This window comes from Episyrphus balteatus, chromosome 4 (assembly GCF_945859705.1).
Source record: "Episyrphus balteatus chromosome 4, idEpiBalt1.1, whole genome shotgun sequence".
NCBI lineage: Eukaryota > Metazoa > Arthropoda > Insecta > Diptera > Syrphidae > Episyrphus > Episyrphus balteatus.
Genome location: NC_079137.1, coordinates 5,568,259 through 5,590,606, shown reverse-complemented (window position 1 = coordinate 5,590,606; position 22,348 = coordinate 5,568,259). Strand labels below are relative to the sequence as shown.

The window sequence follows — 22,348 nt, the reverse complement described above, 5'->3', positions numbered from 1 at the left end:
TTGCTGCCACACGCAATTGAATAACAACTTGAAACTCGATTTTGGCATTTCCACTTCGAAAACAGTGAAAGAGAGAGAGCCTAAAAGCCTCCTCGTAGCTCAATAAGCTCTTTGTATATCTCGCCATTTATATACCATCACAACTCCCACCGATAATATTCCCTGGCAATGATAAACAGAAAGTTCCGTATCCTTTTACATTTCCGCTATTTCCATTGCATAGAACGCTCGACGAACATTAAGAACAAATTTATTGCTCGAACGTTACTCAAATAAACGGTTTTAAAATAAAATGTTCTCAAATTAGCTCAGACCTTAGGTCGTTCTCGTTTGTGCTGCCGCGCGTTTCTCTATTTGAAAGTACGTTATACGTGGCCATTTATCCTTCGGCGGTGGTAGAAACAGCGGGTGGGTAGTAGTAGTAGATTCACAGTGGCGCGTCTTGCACCTCGCGTTGGGTGTGAATGGCGGACGGAAATATTGGCGTTGTTTCTATGGTTTAATTTGGATTGGATTTAGTAGCGTCGCCGCCACACTCTCCTATGCACACTGGAATAGCTAAACCATATAAAGAGGGTAATCGTTCTTTGGTTTAAATTTACGATCGAATTGCAAAGATATGGGAGAAGTTTTTTTTTTTTTTTTTTGGAGAAAGGTTTCTATCTCTCTTTGAACAGAGTAAAATAGAGAGTTGGGGGGTTGAGAAACGATTGTAAATTACATTTTTTGGTAGTTGGTGGGTTAATGGTGGTATTTCTAAATTGACTTCCGGGAGTTAACGTTTCAAAGTCGATTTGTTAGTGTGCAGCTGTGAGGTTTGTAGTTTTGGGAAGAGAGGAGGCTTTTCAAAAAGGATTTAACTACAAATGGATTTTCAAAGTTGTTTTGGGATTTTTATTTTCGAGTGGAAACTGATTGTTATGAGAATTTGTTTTTGTTGTGTTTACTTTTTGGCTGATGAGGTTGGTGTTATATGGCTAGACATTACAATTTTTTTTAATACAAATATAGCTGTCGAAATGTGAAGAATAATTTGACTCAAAAATTTTCCTAACACCTTAAATAAATATACCTACATTTAATACAAAAGTATACATTCCAGATATTTGAAATTAATTTCCGGCCACTGTGGTGTATGCGTAATTTTTTTTTCATATTTTTCTGTTAGCAGCGTTTTAGCTCCTTACACCAATTAGTTCACATGTTTTTAGAAAACTGAAGGAGACAAAATAACATGATTTCTGAATATTATAGTTTGTTTTTGAAAGCCGTTTATAAGCATATCAATTAGGAAATGATTTCATAAAAAAGAAAAAAAATATTTTAATAATATATATCAAATATACCTCAAATACCTATGTACTTCGGCTGTAGCTAGTAAATTTTTTAAAATTATAAACCTATAGAGCAAAAAATTATAAATCCTTGGGCTCGTCCGGGATTTGAACCCGGGACCTCCCGCACCCTAAGCGGAAATCATACCCCTAGACCAACGAGCCATGTGACATTTTTTATGTAAAATGGATCAAAGAAAATAGTTTTTCCCCATACTCTTTATGAGCACGAACAAAGTATCAATAATCTTGAAAGCTGCTGTTTAAATAATGAAAAACAAAAACAATTAATGTTTGAGCTACAAAATTTGTTTAATTTTTAAGCAAATAATGTTTAAAAATGTAACATTTTAGTTCCTAAATATTTGCCTGAACATTCTTTACACAATTTTATATCTCTTATTATGAGAACCAAAATAGTTTTTTTTTAATACTTAATTTTCTGGTAGAAAAATTCAATCAATCAAAATCCCATTCCACATATAATTTCATAAAGTTAGTTATTGCCCTTCTGTCATAGCTATTTACACAAAATTCTCAACTAGAGAAAAAAAAACTTCATCAAAATGGTGAAATTATTAATATTCTTAAAGAATGACAGACAGCCCCCCAGGGAATCAATATTATCATCTGCAATCACAATGGCCCACACCACAGCAAAAACCTCTCAACGCAATATGCGCCAGGCAGGTCTTATGTCTCTCTATCCCTCATTTTTCGATATAAACGTAGGTACCTCCTATACGCAAAGTGAAAAATTAGCACTGTCAAGCGGGTCATCTTTATGATTGATTGCGACATTCTTCACTTGCTTAGTTGTTCAAAATGACACTTCAGTGGGTTGGTTTGGTTGTGTGGAAGACAGTGGAGTGTTTTCTTATGAATCATTGCTACAAAATATGAAAATTTCATAGGAATTTGGGATATGAAAGAATGTGGAACGTATTCTTTTTTTTGGAGGAAAGTTTTGCGATTGAAGAAACTTTTCTCAAATGTTATAAATTTTAAACATTTCCTCTTTCTTCTGTATGTTTTTCAAAGTATTAAATATAAATATTGTGGAACATATTTCTTTTTAAGGTTAAGGTTCTATAATTGAATAAGAGTTATAAAGATCATTTTCCATAAAATTCTGAACATTTTCAGTTCGTTTTCATGGTTTGTGGAACATTGTGGAACGTATTGTTTATTTTTTTTCTAAATAAAACTCTATTGTAATAAGACTTAACACATTATCTCAAACGCATTCAAAATTTTTAACTTTTTTCGATCCGTCTCTTGGAATAAAATTAATGAAAGATTGTGGAACGTATTCGTTTTCTCTAAACAATTTTTTGTGATTCACGGTTGCAACAATTTTTTTTTTATAAAATATCCAAATGTGTAATATTTCCTGAAGAATCAGTTAGAGCAAAACTGAAAACTTGACTTGTTGAAAATTGTGGAACGTATCTGGATTCTTTTTCTAGGATACTATCATGGAGTTTCATACGAAACCTTTTAAATAAAGTTCAAAATTTTTTACCTTTCCCTTTTAATCACACAAAATATCATAATGCTGTGAATTTGTCTTTAAAAAATAATTGTGGAACGTATTGATTTAATTCTTAAAAGTGTAAGAACAAAAGTATAAAAATTATTTTAGTCTTTATAACAACTTTCCCCACTGTACATGCGTCGTCGTTTCATTTTACTAGTTTGGATTGACTAGATTTCATGGTAGCAGCAGCAGAAAACTCGTAGTTGTTGCTGGGTTCGTCCGTCCATCCGTCAGCTTGATGAAAATGAATGACGTAATTACGCACCCAGTACCATGCAATGACGCCAGAAATAATTCAGCCACAACGATAGATTACATTACATGTCATGTTGTGGCACAGAAACGTTTCGTCGTCGTCGTCGACAGAGTTGGAGAGTCGTCGTCGTCGTAGTCATAGTCTTTTCATGGCATATAAGACTTGGACAGGAACACACAACACAGCTGAAGTTGAATGTTGAAGCTGCTGCTGTTCATGTCATAGTGACAGCTCTTTGTCTGTGATTAATTTGACTATATTCGCGGTGAAAACAACTTGGAGACGACGGCACACTTGATGTATTATAATACCTACACTTTTTTTAAGGTTTTCCACTTTTGTATTTTTTTTTTTCTTGTATATTTTGTGTACTATCTTTAGCCTGATCAATGGAGAAAAAAACGTGTATCCTTGATCCTATTCGAGAAATATTTTCCGTCATTATTTAAATAGAATTATTTTGTGTGGATTTCACCAGCAGAAGATGGTTGGTTTTTTAGTCAAATGAGTTGGCTAATTCATTTTTCTCCTTCCAGGTTACTAAAAAGAATTTAAAATATGGTTTAGAAAAATTGTGGAACTTATTCTAGTTTTTTTTTTTTGTGAGGGATTTCAAAAGCATCAGGTCTTGAGAAATGTGAAACCAACACGTTCCACAAATTTGTTTAGTTTTAGATTTTGCTTTGCTGAAAAAACAAAGGTTTAAGAAATACTCACATTCTGTGAATCTACCAAATTGAATACGTTCCACAAGATTTCCTTCAATATAATAACACATTCTACAAGCTTTGATCGTTACATTTGCATTTACAATTCTTGTGCCGTGATTTTTTTTATTCTTTTTAGACAGATTCCACAAGGGTCCAGACAATATTCATTCTTTGGTTGGAATTGGAGGCGTGAAAATTGTGGAACGTGTAATTTTTTTGTTTTGCGGAATTCCTTGCGACAAGTGTATAAAGTTTTCAACTTAATTCCTTTCAGGAAAAAGAAATTTAGTCTGTGCAAGTGTTTAAGAAAAAATGGTCTATGAATATTTTTGTGGAACGTATTAGTAATTCATACCATTAAAAATATTCCTTAAAAGTTTGTGAATCAAATCATTTTTTTTACTACACAAAATCACAGGTGTCCACTTTTCCCTCCTCTATTTTGACAAAAAAGAAAAAAAAAAAGCAAGTGAACATTTTATTAATTTTTGTGGAACGTATTTCAAAAAATTTATTTGGTTTTCAACTGCTGGTTATTTTTTGGTTTATTATTTCCTCTGTTATCGCATTCAATGAATCCCCCAAAATGTTCCTTTAAATAATGTGGAACGTATTAATTTTTCAAATAATGAGTGCTTAATTCTCCAAAGTGTTCCACCAAATAGCCCGTGCATAGCATGTTGCAGTAGAATTTGTAATAAAAAATAAAAAAAATATATGTTAAGTTTCTCTTAAAAAAAAACCAATACGTTCCACAACATATTAGTAGCCATATAACTAACTTATGATCATGGAATGTTGTGGAATCTAAGTTTCAAAACCTCACACAAACGATTTTTCATAGAAATTTGATTTCACACGCACTGAATGCAAACTTCACTTTGATAATCTTGATTGTAACCATTGCTCCAACAAAAAAACTATCTCCTTTTCTGAAATTCTCCTAATTGACAATGACTTATTGAACAGGAATTTCTGTTCAACAAATGAGTTTCGTGATCCTCAACATCTCGAAAAACCGACTGTCTTACCTGGGCTAGGACCACTCCCAACAACTACTCCTTCTTTTCCTTGATTGCTCCGTTTGCGCAATTTATGCAACAATAAAATAAATATTTATCATGGATCGTGTCGAAAACCTCCTCCTGCTGCCATCACACACAAAAAGCCACACCAATCTTTAAACATAAAAAACCATTGCTTAGTATGGCCATTGTTGTCCACCAAGATATCTCAATTTAAAAATACAAAATTCCCATGCCTAACTGGAGGCTTTCGTAAATCCAGGCAGCAGCCAGAGAGACCAGGTGAGCTTATGACAGCCCCCAATTAATAATCGCACCTCTATTGCTTGCTTGCGCAAAGTCCTTCTCTTCGTACTCCCTTGGACAACAATCGATTTATATAGTTTGCAAGAAAATCACGAAACTTGGAGGCTCAAAAAGGTCTGCAATTAAGTGCTCAGAGGGTACTTTGACTATATGATTACCACGACGACGACTACGACGATTTTGTATAGTTCGTTGGCTGTCTAAAGAAAAATGAGCACCATCTCCAGGAGTCCTTATCTCAGATCCTAATATTCATATTTTATTTTTACTTTTTTTTTGCTTCATCTTTTTTCGTTGGGGAATTATGTTTCGTGTTTTGTATTTTTTTTTTTGTGTTGTTAACTGAACAATAATGGAATGATGAGCGCACTTGCAGCAGTAAGGTTTTTATAATATTATTTGCTAGTGGGTGGGAAGATGCTTCAAGCTCAAATTAAGCTGTGAAGATTGCAAGATGATGATAAGTTTTATATAGGAGTTTTTCTTTATAGGAGAAAAGGTTGGAGAATTACTGAAATAAAATGTTAATAGTTTTTGTTGGTTGATTGGTTGGTTGTGACTTTAAAATGCTAAGCCAAATGAATTAAGAAATAAATTTTCAAAAAAGAAAAAACTTTAAATGAAGGAGACCTTTGGTGCCCTTAAGATTATAATAGAAAGTAGGTTGGAATTTTATTCGTTTGGCAGTTTTTTTTTTGGTTTATTAGTAACGAATTTGGCCTCGAATTGTTAAAATGGTTTGTAGTTTTCTTTGTCTTTTTTTGTCGATCAGAGAAATCAATAACTTTACTTTTAGACGTTAAATGGATATAAAACTTTAAAAGATTTGCTGCAAACTGCATTAGGAAGTTTTACTGGAATTCGATTAAGACACAGATATTTATATTAAAAGGTTTAAAGGGGCACTATCAAGTCGATGCAATTCAATGCAATTGTTCTTCTTTTATAAGGTTCAACAAACAAAAATTAGAAATCTTAATTTTTCCGGGCGCCATTTTAGAGAAAAGTTGTAAATGTGATATTAATTATTTTATTAAGCAAAGCTGGATGAAGTGAAGTTAAAATTTGTGTTCTACAAAAACGGTCCAAATTTTTTTTTACCAAAATGGTCGAGGTTACAGTACAATTTTTTTTTTTTCGTTTTCAAAAATGGCTGCAATTTATTTTTACAAAATGGTTCTTGTTTTGTTAGTACAAACAAATTTTTTGACAAAAAAAAACGGTCCAAATATTCATTTTTTTATACAAAAATATCATTTTTGATAACAATTTTACATGACATTACGATGATGGAGAATGCCAAAAAAGTGTGTCCGGCAATTCTGTCTGTCCGTCTGTCTGTATGTACCTCGAGCTACAGCCTAAACTATTCTAGTGACTTTGTTCAAACTTGGTAGTTAAGAGTTTTGGGTGATTCCATAGAGGACAAATTGAAATTTTTTTTTAGGACCAAAACTAACGGTACCTGTCATATAACGGAAATAGAAAAGTTAATTTTTTTCAAAAACGGATCTAACGATTTTCATTAAAATTTTTGAGTTTAGTATTACACATAAGAGCCAACTTTCGAACTAAAAAAAATATTTTTTTTACCGTTATTAACGGTACCTGTCATATAACGGTTTTTTGAAGTTATACTTCTTATGGGAGGGTGGGTATGAAAATTTACTTTTTGACAAGAATGTCAAAGGGATTATGACGCGATCACCCTGGGTAGCAGGGCTGTCGTTTCACCTTTAGAGTAGGCAGTACTTTAGTACTGTATATAAAAATGCAGTACGCCGCAGTACGGCAAACATAAAACACACAACACGTTGCAAGTTACATGTTTCATGTGGCAAGCTGCATGTGGCAAGTTGTATGTGGCAAGTTGCATGTGGCAAGTTGTATGTGGCAAGTTGCATGTGGCAAGTTGCATGTGGTAATTTCCATGTGGCAAGTTGGCAAGGTTACAAAAAGCTCACATTTCAGCTCAGCTCAAATTTGAGCTGAATTTTGAATTTTGAAGAAAATGAAAAAAAAATGTTGATGCCAAAAGGTAGCGGGGACTCAAACCTACATTTGGGTACAACTCTCATCCCTGTAGGTCCACGCGTTCTCAAACCGGGAGAACTTTAAAGTAAAAAAAAAATAGGCACGATTCTGAAAAAAGGCATGATGTGGCGGTTTAACATGGAAGGCGATTTTTTAAAAATCTGATAATGTGCAAACCGTAGGCCCATGACACAAGCTATCATTTGGCATCACTCCCAAAAATTGCTCTCAAGCGGTTTAGCTTCCATTAGCGTTCAAAGATTCGGGGATTTTTCGAAAAAAAATTTTACCCCAACTTTCAAACGCGATTTTCTCGGAATTTTGAAAAAAATCGAAAAACCGGATTATACCACTATCGGGTAGCTGAGAATATAAGCTTTCATATCGCACCACTCCCATGACTCTAGATCAAAGCGTTCGCGCCCCCAACTTCCAACGCCTATATCTCGGAATTTTGAAGAAAATGAAAATAAAATTTTTGATGCCAAAAGGTAGCGGGGACTCTAACCTACATTTAGGTACAACTTCCATCTATGTAGGTCCACGCGTTCTCAAACCGGGAGAACTTAAAAGTAAAAAAAAAATAGGCACGATTCTGAAAAAAGGCATGATGTGGCGGTTTAACATGGAAGGCGATTTTTTAAAAATCTGATAATGTGCAAAGCGTAGGCCCATGACACAAGCTATCATTTGGCATCACTTACAACAATGGCTTTCAAGCGGTTTAGCTTCCAGGAGCGTTCAAAGATTCGGGGATTTTTCGAAAAAACAAAAATTTACCCCAACTTTCAAACGCGATTTTCTCGGATTGTACCGGATTTTTTTTTATGATAAAAAAAGAAATATTTTACTAAAAAAATAGAAATATACTCACTACTAAAAAAAACAAGAGAAAAGATCACGAAAAATTATCTGTTTCATTTATAAAAATATCCATGTGTTAAAATAATTCCATTAATAACTAGAACCAAACATCTTAAGCTATGGTGTTTTATAAAAGTTTAAAATATCTTCATATTTTATTATACTTTCCAAATAAAAATCAATGTATCCTCTCACCTATCACAGCTCAGCTCAGCTCACTTTACCTAAGCTCACCCAACAGCTCAGCTCAGCTCACCGACAGCTCAGCTCACCCAACAGCTCAGCTCAACCATCAGCTCAGCTCACTTTCAGCTCAGGTCAAATGAGCTGAGCTATGGTACATAGCTCAAAAGTGAGCTAGCTCAAAATTTGGAGCTGTGAGCTGAGCTCAGCTCACTTTTGAGCTATGTAGCAACCCTGCAAGTTGCATATTGCTACTACTAGTGCTGAAGCACACACAATTCTCATAAAATTACCATATCGCACATTTTATGCGCAATTCATTTACTTTCGTTAAGCATATACCGTACGTTCTGAACCGCACAACATGAGTAAATTTCATAGAATAAATTGAAAACTACATGGACGCAAGGAGGATGAAAGAATTAATTTATTGTTCACTTGATAAAAATGTAAAAAAACGAAGTGTGGATTAATTAATTTAATAATAGAAATTAAAAATATTAAATGAAATTCATTTACATACACTGAATGAGAAGTATAACTTCAGTCGCGTGTACATGTGTACACACACTCTTTTTTTTTATTTATGAATATCTCGTTCAAGAATACCCCGATTTCAATGAAAATATTTCAAATTTTTTTTTTGAAAAATCAATTTTTTGAAAACGTGTTTATGAAAAATTTTGAAATTTCGTTTTTATACGTAAATAAATTATTTCTTCAAAATGGCATGCCAACTTTTTTTTTGAAAAATGTTATAAGATTTTTATATACAGGGTGTCCCAAAAGTAATGGATCAAACGAAATATGCTGATTGGGGAACTTAAGGGCTCTCAGAATTTGGTAACTTGTTCATCCCAAATCCTTACGGTTTTCGATTTAATGCAATTCTTGTGAAATTTCGAAAAATCACTACTTGGCAACAGTATTTTGCTTCCTGCGCCCATTATTGATTTTTGTTTTTTTAAATTCTTTTACGAAAACATTGCCAAATAATAAGGAACAATTAATTAATCAAAATATTTTTTATTCCATACGCCATTTCGCTGCAAATAAACTAACAGTTTCAAGTTTTATAAAAAATCTATTTCTAACTTTTATTTGAGAGCAACACCGCAAAAAAAATTTGTACCGTGTGAGAATGGTTTATTATTTTAAAAAGTTGCCCTGTTATTGTGGTTTTCAAAAAAGTATAAAAGTTTCCAAAGTTGCAGTTAGATCGCAAAATATTACAATTTTAATTCAACAAAACAGGGTTTTTCAGAACAAAAAACAACCAAAAATAAATACATTTTCTCGAACTGTTATTTGTTTATTTTTCTTTGAACAAAAGTCTCTATTTTTGTTCGTATTTCTGCTCTGAAAAACCCTGTTTTGTTGAATTAAAATTGTAATATTTTGCGATCTAACTGCAACTTTGGAAACTTTTATACTTTTTTGAAAACCACAATAACAGGGCAACTTTTTAAAATAATAAACCATTCTCACACCGTACAAATTTTTTTTGTGGTGTTGCTCTCAAATAAAAGTTAGAAATAGATTTTTTATAAAACTTGAAACTGTTAGTTAATTTGCAGCGAAATGGCGTATGGAATACAAAATATTTTGATTAATTAATTGTTTCTAATTATATGGCAATGTTTTCGTAAAAGAATTTTAAAAAACAAAAATCAATAATGGGCGCAGGAAGCAAAGTACTGTTGCCAAGTAGGGATTTTTCGAAATTTCACAAGAATTGCATTAAATCGAAAACCGTAAGGATTTGGGATGAACAAGTTACCAAATTCTGAGAGCCCTTAAGTTCCCCAATCAGCATATTTCGTTTGATCCATTACTTTTGGGACACCCTGTATAAAAAATTATTTTTTTTAAAAACGGCTCTAACGATTTTCGAAAATATTTTTCTAAAAATTCCTTTTTATACAATAAGTAAAGTGGCATACTTGGTTTTTTTGTGAAAGATCATTTAACACGATATTTAATTGATTATAAAAACAGATTTTATTTTTTTTTTTTCTTAATTTTCTTGAATAAAAGCTTTAACATTAACTTAAAGCATAAGAGCAAGTACGTGCGACCCCAGTCGTGCATTTTATTTCAAAAGTCGTGCAGTTTTTTTTCAAGCGTCAAATTTTTCTCAGCCCATTTTTTACAAAAATAAATTTTGTTAATTCATTTTTACAAAAATCTATATTTTTTTTTTTTTTTTCAAAAACAGTCCAATTGTTTTTTTTTTAACAGACCAACAATTAAATTTTTTTTACGAAAAAACGTTTAAAATATTATTTTAACAAAAAAATAAATTTTTGATTTACAAAAAAAAAGCAACAACAATTTTGTTTTGTCGAAAATGGTATGTACATTTCTTTAACGGTCCAATTTAACATCCAAAAACATTAAAAATACGGTTAAATTATTTTTAAATGACACTTATTAATTTTTGAAAAACCGTTAAATTTTTTTATTTTTTTCTAAAAAAAAGAACCCAATTTTTTTAAATGGTCTCTATTTATTTCTTACAAAAATGGGCCAATTCGGAATGGTCCAGTTGTTGAATCCATATTCAAGTGAGCATGCTTACGTTAGCGGTCACTTAAATTTATATGCATAATGACAGCCCTTGCCATTTAATATTGTGGATGATAGATAGGTTAAAAAAAAAAACACAAACAAATATTTTATATCCTCTAGCGGGCGCCATTTTACATCAAATTTGCCTGATTATTTGAAAAGGAATTACTTTGACAAAAAAAACTGATGTATTTAATTATTTACCCGGGCGCCATTTTGCAAAAAATCGGATTAACTTGGGAGTCGTTCTATAATTAAAAGGTTATCAAGGTTAATATTAACTAAGGACTCTAAACACAAAAGTGTGGAATTGAATCATATTTTAAACAGATGAGTTTCCATCCGGGCGCCATTCAAACTAACCTGCTCCAAGCTAATTAAACCCAAGCAAAACAAAATTATTAAATAGCATAATTTTGGGTGTGACTCATATCAATAAAAAATATAATTATTTTCGGTACTTTAAATCGAACCCGAGTGCTTGGTATTATATATAGTTCTGTTAACTCCCTCACGTTTGAGACAAAGCCATATATTAAAAAGGACTTTTAAAATTTAATTTTGCACCCGGGTGCCATTTTACCCTTGGTAAGACATGTTTAGAAATTTATAAAGACTGATCTGCTGTTAACACTTTTCAGCAAAATCATCGTTCTTAGTATTTAAATACCCACCCGGGCGCCATTTAACATTAAATCATACTTGGCTTAGAACTTCTCCAAACATGCTATATTTAAAACCAAATTAAAAGTGGTTTTAAGTTTATATGTGTATATGCCTATAAAAGAATAAAAAGTCGTTATTTTACTTTTTCTGCCCTTACCCGGGCGCCATTTTACAATAAATTTATTCTTCTTGAAGACAACATTTAATATGAAAGAAAAATTAAAGCACGTTACAACATTTCTCTATCTGTTTTTAATTCCATACTTCCGAAGTTAATCAATCATTACTTTGTTTGTATTTAAATGAACGAAACTATCAAAAAATGACTTCTTACTACTTTTTCTCCTAACCTACGTTATTTTTGAAGTGTTTATACTCGATGAGATAAGGGCTAAGTATAAAACGCACTTTATATTGACTAATGTTGTAAACTCTCTCATAAAAAAAATATATAACAAGGTTCCTGTCATTTTAATCCCCACCCGGGCGCCATTTAATAATAAATCGACCCTGATAATAATAAATATCTTTTTATTGTAATGACATTGAATAAATATTGCTACCGGTCTCTATTTTTTGTCATTTCACTCTTCTCTATCTTTATATTTTTGTTTGCATTTAATAAACGAAACTATCCAGACAGACATTTTTCCAAGTAAGTTATGATGGTGTTGTGTTTGTCCTTTATGGAAAATGATATTTACTTTACTTTACTTCAAACAAACGTCAAAAAGGCAATAGCTAAATATGTGTTCCGTTAAATACGACGAAAAAAAAAAGTAAGAAAAATAAATAACTTGATTGATAGACGGACAGATAGACGACAAGTGAAATTGACATGTAATTGAAGAGATCCAAAATATTTGACAGCAACACGCGGGTATATTTAAGGTGCAGTTTGTAGTTGTTGTTGTTGGTTTGTCATGATGATAAAGAAATGTTTTTTTGGCTATCGCTACTCTCTAGTCACTAAATGATTGATTAGTTGTTGGAAGTTTGACGTAAAGACGTATGACGAGGAAGCGAAATGTGCCAAATGCAAACACACTTCAATCTTACGCAACTTAATTTAAGTGCAATATTTTTAAAAGTGTAGTTTTCCATTATCAAGGATAATTATCTTTTGCAAACATAAAAAGAAAATTCTGACATCAACATGACGTTTCATGACCTTGTATCTCAACACTGGACATGGACACAAACAAAAGCGGGCAGTCATAAGGCAGCAGCAAAAAAAAAAAAAATGATTTATGCGAATTCCATAACCAGACACGTCCGCACCATAGCCGCCCATTTATGGACATTACTCACACAGAGCGCACCATCCACACCGCACATCATCCACATCCCATCGAAGAGTCTGTGGACCCGTGACAAAAAGAATAATGAATAAATTAATTACGGTGCCGCGAATTCCATCAAAGCAATCAGATAGCAATGTGAAATTTATTAAACTCCGGCCAGCAGTAGACCGCAATCATGGCTGCCACACCACAGCCAGCACAGCCCCGGCAATGTCTTTTCCGTTTCCCTTATAAAACCGAAATGCCAAATGCCAATAACCATTGCAAAATAATAATGGATGCTTGCTTGCTCGCCCGACCCAGCAGCACCGTAATTATGAAAACCCCAACGTAAACGACACGACGAAGAGTGATGACGAGGACAAAGCTGATGCAGTTCCTGATGATGGTGATGTCCGTCGTCGTCGTGATAAACGTCCTCGGCGACGACACACATAACCGCAAAAAGTGCCGAGGGCGGCAGATCGTCAGTTACGACGACAACGACGACGATTTTGTCAGTTTTGTTCGTGCTACTGATGACGATGATGATGATGATGATGGGGCACATGGGGCATGGAGATGACGATCGGGAATGATTATGTGATGATGGGTGATGGCGGTGGCTCGATACACGCACTTGCATCCGGAAGACAGCGCAGCAACACAACTCTCTGTCAGGCAGCACTCATCCAGTTGAACATCCGACATCTGACAAGAGTTCTCGTTGCTGGTTCGTCATCCTCAGCCGCCGATTATGTGCGATGCGAATGCAACTCGATTACCGCATGCAACTTTGCCGAGCGCTGTGCGTTCGTTTTTTTTTTTTCTTTTTGTTTGTACTTTGCTGCATGTCCGTCTGTCAAAGTGGCAGAGTACAGCAAGCGTTTGGCTTGTCATTTATCTTATGCATGAACTGGCGGCGGCGGCAGTGGCTTGGTTGCTGTTTTTTTGCTGCTGCTTGATGTACCTCCTGCTTGCCTCTTTTTCCACCAGCTGAGCTCTGGCATACGTGTTTATAATGTGTTCGCATAATTACTGCGCGCTCTAGAAGTGTTGACTTCCTTGGACATGTTTCGTTTAATGTGAGAACAAAATTACAGATCTCTATCAGCGCGTCATCGTCATCGTTGGATGGTCACCGTTTTTTGTTTTTTTTTGCGTTGCGTTTGCCTTTTTATCCATTTTTTGTTGCTTTTTTGCTGTCCTATTTTTGACGCGCTCTGATGGATCTAGATTAATCACATCAATCTGGAAAAAGAGAATATGGGAGGAAAGATTGTGTATAGAGATATGTTCAGATTGCAACATTCCTTTTATGACTATGTGACTTGCAACTTAACTTTGAATGTGGATGGAGGTTTGTTGGTGGTCGGTGATGGTTCAGGTGGAAAAATGCACAACGCAAACTTGGTCTTTGCAGAGAGAGAGAAAGATCGCAACAACACGCATCACTCATGGTGTGTTAATTATTATATTGGGTGGTGGTATGAAATAATTACATGGGCAAATATTTTGATTAATTTTTTGAAATTTTTTTTTGCAAGGCGAATTTGGAGTTTTAAATATAAGAATACTACAGCGGAGGGAACTTTTGTCCCCTCGACATCGTTATCATAATAACGCCGAATAAAGGAAAAAGAAGGTCTTTTTAGCTAATAAAATTTTGGGATGTCTTGGATTTTGACTCTAAGTATTCTAGGTTTTCAGCATTCAGAATTTTTGAGATCTTCTGGAATTTAGATTTCGTATATATTAAGGTTTTTGGGAATGTTGAATTTCAGGTTGTTTTTATTTTAATATTTTGTTTAGCCTCCGTAAATTAGGGTTTTCTGGATTTTGGACTCTACGTATTTTAGATTTTCAGCATTTGGGACCATTGGATTTCTGGTTTTTTGGATTATAATATTTTTTTTGGCTTTAAAAAATTATTGGGTTCTAAAGTCGATTCTACGTAGGTACTCTATATTTTCGGAATTTAGGCGTTTTGAGATTTTCTGATATTTAGATTTCTTGGACTATTGGATAACGATGTTTTTGGATTTTAATATTTTCGAGCATATGAGTTTTTGACATTTTAAGAGATTTTGTGTGTGGAGATTATACGCTTTCCAAACATACAAAACCAAAACTTCTTGAGTTTGGATAAAATTTTGGAGATTTTGGAGTAAGGGAATTTTTGGTATTCCACATTCTAAATTCCTTGAATTTTGGTTTTTGTGTGTAGGTACGTTGTTTTTGAATTAACTCATAGTTTTTGAAGTTTTTACTTTGTCTTCCTTTTTTGGGTATTAAGATCTTCGAGTTTGGGTACAGTTAAAAAAATCTGGTTCTTTGTAAATCCTTGAATTTGTATTTTCCATCTTTTTTCGGGTTGTTTTATTTGTTTGCAAAATTGAATTTCGGGTTTTCAAAATGTTTTGAGATACAATCCAAAACTTTGTATCTTTTTTTGGACTCAAAATCATAGCGAAATAAGTCTCATTTGAAAAAAAAAAAGATTTTTGAAATTCTGATGTTTTGAAATTTCGTTGTTTGGGGTTTTCGGGGTATTTTATTGGGTTTTTGAAATTTTGAGTTTTGAAATTCTTGGTTTACCGAAATTTTGACAACATTACACCAAGAAAATTAAAAAAAAAAATAAAACTTATTTTAAAAGATGGGTGCCTGCCAGATCGCAGGATCTTTAATTTTTTTCTAAAGGTTGGTCTATAAAGAGGGTTTTCTGAAAAAAAAAAAATGAAAATTTCTTTTTGAAGTACCTACAAATCCTAGGTATTTACTTTCAATCAAAAATTTAGTGCACAAATGATAAAAAATTTAATAATGGAAACCCAATATAATATAATGTTTGCTTCTATAAAGTCTTACAGAAAATACAGTATCATCTGGAGAGCTTTATAGAAGCAATTTTTTTATATGAAAACGGTTATGAAGATCAAATTGTAAAAATTCCCAAGCTATAAAAATCAATTCAACTCTTAACCAGAACTAAATCTAAAATAACTAATACCATTTAACCCCAAACAATTTATCAAACTTCTTATGATAAATTGATTTTTTTGTCTCCATTGCATGTTTAAGTACAAGAAATTCTTCAGGGAATTAATCAAAAATAAAAAACATAGAAAACAAATAACCAACTAAAGAAGATTAACTTCTTTCACTGTACAAAATGTCCTGACCTTTCACTTCAACTCTCGACAATCTTCATTTCATTTCCCACAAATCCTCGATAATCTTTCATGGCCAACGCATTACTGTATCTTTTTACTCATGACAAAACAAACGGTATACGACTTAGAGAGGCTAGGCTCTTATACCAGCTAAAGCAGTTACCTGGTAGTGATAAATAATAGACCGCTGTTATCCCTTGGCAAGGCGAGTGATTAGTCATCATTGTCATCGTCGTCGTCGTTGTTGATTTTGTTGTTGTTGTCGTGGTTGGATGATTCCCAGGAGCTATCAAGTGATCCGCTACTGTTTGACAGCTGCATGACATTTTCGTCTGATATATATAATTGATTTACACACCTCACTCAAGTCAAAAGTCCTCCTCGTCGTCGTCGATCCTCTTTGGGGGGGCCCCTGAAGCTATCTATATTCCACACTATATAGATGCGATTTAAATTCAATATCCATATGAATTGATTTCATTATACGGTTGATTGCTGACAAATCCGTCATTCGATGAGACGTGGCAAACAGTGGGACAAATTATGGAACAAAGATGTTGAATTAAAGAAAATAAAATGAGACAAAATGTGAAACGGATTAATACTTAAATCCACCAGAAAAATCAAATTTAAAAATTTCGCACTCTTATCCAACATTTTTGACTTTAAATCTGTCACGAATACTGTTGTGGAACGTATTTTTTTTTTGCAAAAAGACCAATATTAATATTTGGTAAGTTTTCTCTTGAGATTTGGCAAAGAACAAACATAGAAACTAGACATATATACAATTTTTCCAAGCTAATTCAATATTTTCCGTTTAATATCTGTCATAAATTGTTTGTGGAACGTATTCAATTTTAAAATATTAGGCAGATAGACCAAATTTTGTTATTTGCTACGATAATTCGATGTTTCCTATTACAAATTTGTTATGAAATTAACAATAATAAAACATTGGACAAATGTTGTAGTTTGCCTCCGAAAAAAAATTTCCTTTCGAAATTTACATCAAAGGATTTTTTTTAAATGTATTTCACGAGAGTTCATAGATAGATATAGATAGATATAATAGTTTTGCTTGTTTATTTACGATTTTTTAGCAAAAACTTTCCATAAAAATGGTTGTGGAACGTATTCGTGTACAATTATACAAGAAAAAATAAATGAATAATGAAGTCTTTCACTCAAATACAATTTTACTTTCAAAATTTGACACTAAATCTTGTGTGGAATGTATTTATATTGAATGTTATGAGAGTTTATTGTAAAAACTATCAGCGGAAATGGTTTTGGAACGTATTTTGTGTCCTATTCAAAAATAAGAAATATACAAATATAAGTGGTTTCTATGCAGATAAAATTTTCCTCTTAAAAATTTCAAGTGAAAACAGTTGTGGAACGTAACAATTTTTTGTTCCACAGTTGAAAATACACACATATGAAAGTTTTGTAAAGTAAATAAATAGCTTTTAATAAGAAATTGTGACGAAAATGGTTTGTGGAACGTATTCGCTGCAGCTGCTTTGATTTGTAAATGCATGCTAATAGATATTATTTTTTCTCAAATTTTAAAGTAGATTCACCCCACTGTAATGCGGCATCGTCATCGATACCTAGGGTAGATGGAAATAAGATTATGAAGAGAAACAATTTGTATTTGACTTTGACAAGTATGGCGTCAGACAGTAAGCTGATTAATTCCCGCCGTAATAAAGCCAAATTATTATTAACTGAATAAATAAAGTGGACAGCAGCAGCAGGACGAAAAAATTATATGCGGCATTTAATCAGATTAAAAAAAATATATACTCCCGCTTGATAGTAAAACTTTGGGTTGGGTTTGAGTAACGACTTAGTGATGAAGTGCATTATTTGTTTTATATTTTTTTTTTTTTTTTTTGACATTTTGTGATATTCAATAGTCTATGTGTATATATATTTTAAGAGGGTCGTCATGATATATGTTTTATGAAGACGATACATTATTTTATTTTATTGAAGAGAGGTGTCAAATTCTGGCGCCAATTGGATTTCAGTAGCAACTCGGGATATTGATTGAGTATGTCAGTTCCATAAGAGATATTGAATTCATGAAAATATATAAAAAAAAAAAATACTTGAAAACCATACAAATGTTTGAGTGATTATGATGGATTGATTTTAAAGTAAAAATGACCGATTAGCTTTGAAATTTTTTAACAACATTGACATGAAGAAAAGGCATGGTCGTCGGTCGTCGTTGTCGGTTTGGAGAAGACATGTGAAGATTGATTCGATAGAGGATTTCATCATTATCTGTGTTAAAGCTCGTTAGATGTTTTTTTTTTAGTTTTCGTTTTTTAAAGAAATAAAACGTTATCTTGTATGATAATTCATCTTATTGAAGTTTTTTTTTTGTATTTCTTTGATTTCGGAATAAATTAACGAAATAAACAGAACAATTAATCATTGCAAACACTCAACGTGAACGTAACAAGATATTCTTGGTGAAAATTACTGAAAAACTTTTGATCATTATTTAAGTTAATCAATCAAAGGAGTTATAGGACTTTGTTTTATTAAAATGGGGCTTTGATTTCAGTGGCGAAATTGTTCGAATAATATGATATTTACTCAAAACCACACTTTCCAACCTCAGTAAAAATATATCTTAGAATAACTGCGGTCAAAAAATGGCTAGAAATTAGCTATTTTGCAACTGCTAATAATTTTTTTTGGTAAAAAAGACTATAAAATTTGCCTAAAAATAATTTCTTTTAATTTTGTATCCTTTTTTTTGGCTGTTGTCAAGTATCACGGATTTTTTTTTTTTTTTATTATCACGAAATCTTCTAAATCTTCCTGATGGTTAATACGGATTCTCCATAAAATATCACAGATTGCTTCTTTAAGAAATGGACTCCTCTCAAATGTATGATAGATCTTTTTGGTATACATCACGAATTTCTAACGATTTTCTCCCTAAAATATCACAAATTTTTGTGATTAATACCAGCGGTTTTAAAAGCGAGTTTAAAGTATCACAAAATGAACCGAAAAGTGTATGCCAGTGATTTATAATTTCCGGAAAGTATCACAGAACTCTTCGGTAAATATCACAGACTGTTTTAATGACTATAATTGATTTTCCGGAAAACAAACATAGTTTCTTTTTAAAGTATCACAGATTGCTTGTGCAAGTATCACGGATTCCTCTTATTTGTTTGATGGATCTTTCTGGAAAATATCACGAAATTTCAAGGAAAGTATCAAGAATTGCTTCTATAACTATCATGCATTGATTCAATATACAGGGTGTCCCACAGTCACCGCCCCAAATGAAAACCATGGATTCCTGAGGTCATTTTAAGTCGAAAAACTTAAGAGGTAATTTTCTCGTTTTCGTCCCGTTTTCGAGTTACCACGGTTTTTATGATTTTTGCTCTCTTGTCCTTTAACTGGCCTTATCTTTGCCGAACTAAGTTTGATTTGAAAGATTTTTTTTACAATCAATCAAGAATTTATTACAGTTTAAGTTTGCCTCAAAACTTTTTTTTCTGCGGACAACCGTTTTTCCACAATTTTACATCAAACACAATTTTCTTCGTTTTTTAAGTTGTTTTTTACACTTTCATATCATTTAAGTCAAAAAAACACGTTAATGAGTATTAATTTTTTGTCCTTTTTATTAAAACCCAGTTTATTTTAATAAAAAAAAATAAGTTTTATTTCATAAAAAAGGCTACTGAAAGTAATTAAAAAAAATAAACAAACTGAGTGAAATAAAAAAAAAATATTTTTTAAATAAAAAATTGATTTAAATGAACTAAAAACATTTTCTGAGCTATTGTGGTTAAGAAAAGAACAAATATTTAAAGCTCAGAAAAAATTTTAATTCATTTAAATCAATTTTGTATTTTAAAATTATTTTTTTTTTTAATTAACTCAGTTTGTTTATTTTTTTTAATTACTTTCAGTAGCCTTTTTTATGAAATAAAACTTATTTTTTTTATGAAAATAAACTGGGCTTTAATAAAAAGGACAAAAAATTAATACTCATTAACGTGTTTTTTTGACTTAAATGATATGAAAGTGTAAAAAACAACTTAAAAAACGAAGAAAATTGTGTTTGATGCAAAATTGTGGAAAAACGGTTGTCCACAGAAAAAAAAGTTTTGAGACAAACTTAAACTGTAATAAATTCTTGATTGGTTGTAAAAAAAATCTTTCAAATGAAACTTAGTTTGGCAAAGCTAAGGCCAGTTAAAGCACAAGAGAGCAAAAATCATAAAAACCGTGGTAACTCGAAAACGGGACGAAAACGAGAAAATTACCTCTTAAGTTTTTCGACTTAAAATGACCTCAGGAATCCATGGTTTTCATTTGGGGCGGTGACTGTGGGACACCCTGTATATCACAAGTTTTCCCCAGAAATATCACAGTTTCTGTCAAGTGTTACGAATTGTTTTGGAATGCATAACGGATTTCTCCGATAATTTTAATTAATTTTGTATCCTTTTTTTTTAGCTTGAGCTATTATCACGAACTCTGCTTATGGCAATTATCGATTTTCCTGATAGTTAATACGGATTCTCCATAAAATATCACAGTAAAATGGACTCCTCTGAAAAGTATGACGGATCTTTTTGGTATATATCACGAATTTCTCTGGAATGAAAAATGGATTGAATTGATAGAGATATCATGCATTTTTTTAATAAATATCACAAGATTTGTAATACATACGAGCTATTTTCAAGTATCACAAAGTGAAACGAAAAGTATCTGCCAGTTACCTACGAAATCGGGAAAGTGTAATAGAACACTTTGGTAAATATCACAGACTGTTTTAATGACTATAATTGATTTTCCGGAAAACTAACACAGTTTTTTTATAAAGTATCACAGATTGCTTGTGCAAGTATCACGGATTCCTCTTATTTGTTTGATGGGTCTTTCTGGGAAGTATCACGAAATTTCCAAGAATGTATCAAGGATCATGCATTTATTGAACATGTATCACAAGTTTTTCCCAGAAATATCACAGTTTATCTGTCAAGTATTACGAATTGTTTGGAATGTACCTATAACAGATTTCTCCTATAGTAAAAGTATCACAGATTGTATCACAGGTTGATTTAACATATAATTATTGAGTAACGTAGTACTAAAAATAACTGTGATAAGTCACGGAATTCTCCGGCAAGTATCACAGACTGTTTTGGTGACTTTTTGATTTCCCGGATAACTTACTCAGGTTCCTTCTAAAGTACCTATCACGGATTTTTTCGGTTAGTATCACGGACTCTTCTTATAAGTATCACATATTTCCCAATAAAGTATCACGGATTTGTTCAATACCTATCATGCATTGATTCACTATGTATATCGAGTGTTTTCCGATAGATATAAAGTATTTTAGTTTGTTTCAGTTAGTATCACAGATTTTTCCGATAAGTACAATAAAGTACAACAACTTGGTTTGAAAATTATCACAGATTATATCACAAATAACTGTGATAGCAGTCACAAACCGCGCTGGTAAGTCACAGAATTCTCCAGCAAGTATGAAAAATCCCATTGGTATTTATCACAAATATATCTTTCATATATCACAAATTGTTATTACTGTGATATTCCAAAAAAAAAGAATCTTTAGAACGTGATACCGCTAATTTATCTGTTTACCTCTCTTATAACCATTTATTTAAGCAATAGAAAGCCCATTATTATTTCAAACGACAATTTATCTTATCGTGACAGTACCTTACCACAAAACCTATACTTATTTCTTTATATAAAAATCGAAAAAAAAAAAAAAATATTAATAATATTGTGTCACTCATGTTACAAGCCCTCTATATATGACAGGACAGTCGGTATTATAGTCAGACACATAGTTATAGACACATCGACACGTTCGTTTATTATTTTTGCCGGGGTTGGTTGTTGGTCGGGTTTGACATATGCAAACAATTCGCCGTAATCCATTGACTTGTCAAAAAAAAAAAAAAATTCAATTGCCCGATGATTGATGGCGGCTGTCACCAACGTCGTCGTTGTAGTCTTCGTCGTCGTTCGTTCGTATACAGACAACAATCACTTTCGAGTTTTTTAACCCAAACCCCAGTTCGCAATAGGCGAACCAAACAAAAGTTATAAAAAAAAACAACATAAAACACTCAACAGCAAAGCAAAAATGCCCTCACACTCATCAATCCCCACACTTTGTGAATAAAAAAAACAGCAACACACATCAGAGGTCTGGGCCTGTCCGCATGGCTGGCATGGCGGTGGTCAAAGGCATGATTTTGTATTCCTGTCACCCTTTGATGTTCCAAAAATAAATTCACTCACGAATAAAGAATCCGTTAGATTTGATTTTTTTCAAAAAAAAGGAGAGACTTTGTGTATACAC

General features: G+C 32.5%; 1 non-coding gene across 1 annotated transcript; it reads right to left on the bottom strand.

The window, feature by feature from the left end:
- Positions 1 to 1,427: 1,427 nt before the first annotated feature.
- Positions 1,428 to 1,499, bottom strand: Trnap-agg (transfer RNA proline (anticodon AGG)). The gene has a single exon. It is a non-coding gene; the product is annotated as a tRNA-Pro (tRNA).
- Between the last annotated feature and the right edge of the window lie 20,849 nt (positions 1,500 to 22,348).